This window comes from Pectinophora gossypiella, unplaced genomic scaffold, assembly GCF_024362695.1.
Source record: "Pectinophora gossypiella unplaced genomic scaffold, ilPecGoss1.1 Pgos_33, whole genome shotgun sequence".
Lineage (NCBI taxonomy): Eukaryota > Metazoa > Arthropoda > Insecta > Lepidoptera > Gelechiidae > Pectinophora > Pectinophora gossypiella.
Window position 1 is genome coordinate 436,444 of NW_026063243.1, and position 2,776 is coordinate 439,219.

The window sequence follows — 2,776 nt, forward strand, 5'->3', positions numbered from 1 at the left end:
GGGCTTAAAGTTCGTATAAATGTCTATCGAATTACCTCCTCAAGTTTAAAGCGTAGCTAGTCATGTAGTACTATATTAATTATGTGGTGTAAGTAATTAGATTTTATCTGTATGTAATGTAATAGTTAGTTGAATAAAAAAACTTATACAAATCAGATCAATTAATTGGCGTAATGTGATTCTAGAAAGAGTTTTAATGTTAATAGATAGCTAGCTATAGCTATGTGTAGGTTCCTGTAGGAATGAGATATAACTGTTTAATAAAGACAGTTGCATCAAAATTTTATCATAAATTCCCTAAATTATGGCGCCTACCTACCCTCTAAGTTAGAAAAGTGATCAAATACTAACTTGAGGTCACTCAGTTTAAAAAAAAACATCGAAATCATTCCAGTAGCTATGGCGTCATGCGCTTCTTGACACGATCACGAAATCTAGATTTCCGCGGGAATGAGGTATTTTCCCGCCATAAAAAGTAGCCTGTGTCCGTGCCTAAGATCCTATCTTTAAATTAACCAAGTCTTATAAAATTCCGTTCAGACGTTAAGGCGTGAATGAGGCAAACTTTTAAAACAAACAATTAAAAATCACTAACCTAGTTTTCTGTCTACTGCCTACGCCTTAAGTACGATAGCATAAATATTAATAGGCCATATCCTTTTCTAGATTACTATCTATCAGCTAACTAAATTTCATCAAAATCCGTTGAGCCGTTTAGGCATGATAGACAAAACTCCCAGCAAAAACCATAAAAAAATCACTAACTCAATTCAGTTTTCTGCCTACTTCCTACCCCCTAAGTACGATGACGTGATCAATTTGATCGTACAACCGTTTTTAGATAACCAACTATTACCTTACTAAATTTCATTAAAATCCGTTCAGCCGTTTAGACGTGAAAGAGCAAAAGTCCCAACAAAAACGACTACAAATCACTAAATCAATTTAGTTATCTGCCAACTGCCTACCCCCTAAGAACGATGGCGTGATTATTTATAGCCTATGACCATTTCTAGGTTATCATCTATCACCATACCAAATTTCATCAAAATCCGTTGAGCCGTTTAGGCGTGAAAGAGTAACAGACAGACAGACAGACAGACAGACAGACAGACAGACAGACAGACAGACAGAGTTACTTTCGCATTTATAATATTAGTATGGATGCAGAAAGCAGTCAGTTTCTCATGATTACCTCACGAATGACGAGTTAGAAAACGCTTTACACGTTATTATTAGGACGTCACAACGCGAATCATTTCCCGAGTACAAGTTGCTTATTAATAAACAGACTTTACCGAAAAAGAGCCCTTTGTTAAAGTTTAATGTCTTTCTCGATGAAAATAATTTAATGCGCGTTGGTGGTCGCCTTCATCATTCCCATTTTTCCTTTGAAAAGAAACACCCTATCGTTATACAGTCCTCTCATCAATTTACTAAACTTTTATTTAATTTTGAGCATAGAAAATTATTTCATGCAGGGCCCCAGTTGTTATTAGCTACAATTCGCGAAACTTACTGGCCAATTGGAGGTCGAAATTTAGCCAAAGCAGTTTTTCATCGGTGTGTACGTTGTAGTCGAGTTAAAGGACAAACAGCAGCGCCTCGTGCCGGGAGGTTACCCTTTCGAGAATGTCGGTATGGATTATGCCGGTCCAATTTCACCCGTGAGTCGTCAAGGTAGGGGTTGTAAGGTGGTTAAAGTGTTTATAGCCATTTTCGTGTGTTTCACGACTAAAGCGATCCACCTTGAATTAGTTGGCGATTTGACCAGCAATACGTTTTTACTCGCGCTGCGCCGTTTCATTTCTCGGAGGGGAAAGCCCATTAATATATATTCTGATAACGGCACCTCATTCGTCGGTGCTTATAACGAACTCTCGCAGTTTTTAAAAACCCACTGTAACTCGCTGGCTGAAGACGTGGCCAATGATGGTGTAAACTTTCATTTTATACCTGCGTACGCACCGCACTTTGGAGGTCTCTGGGAGGCGGGAGTCAAGTCGACTAAGTTTCATTTAAGGAGAGTGCTGGGAGTTTGTAATTTAACTTATGAGGAGCTTAACTCCACCTTGATTCAGATCGAGGCAATTTTAAATTCCCGACCTCTCACCCCACTGTCATCGGATCCGGACGACTTGACGCCATTGACACCTGGCCATTTCATCATCGGGAGACCTCTTACGGCTTTACCTGTTCCTGACCTTCAAGATCGTGCCATGAATCACTTAACTCGATTCCAGCGGACTGAACAACTTCGTCAGCAGTTTTGGGCAAGATGGAGCGTTGAATATGTTGCAGAGTTACAGCACAGGACAAAGTGGCGAACTAATCAACACTCACTGCAGCTGGATTCTCTCGTCCTTATTAAGGAAGATCATCTCCCTCCATTGAAGTGGAAGCTGGGTCGTGTCGTGGCCGTTCATCCTGGCTCAGACGGCATCAATAGAGTAGCCGATGTTAAAACGACAACTGGTGTAGTACGACGAGCTTTCAGCAAGATTTGCCCGTTGCCCGTGTCTACAAATGATGTTTGTTGAAAGAGAAGCCTTTCAGCGCGGGGGGGCATGTTGGGGATCGACGCCTTTTCATATTTATTAATCCCGACAGGAAGAAGACGGATTGCTATTTTTATTTAATAGGCGCTAAGTTGACATTGTTCCTCCCCCCGCAACCCCTTTCACTTGTACTTTCACATTTCACTGAATTAGACGTTGATTTCATACTCCGATTTTACATTTTATTTCTAATACTACCTGAAGGCGTAATTCCTCAA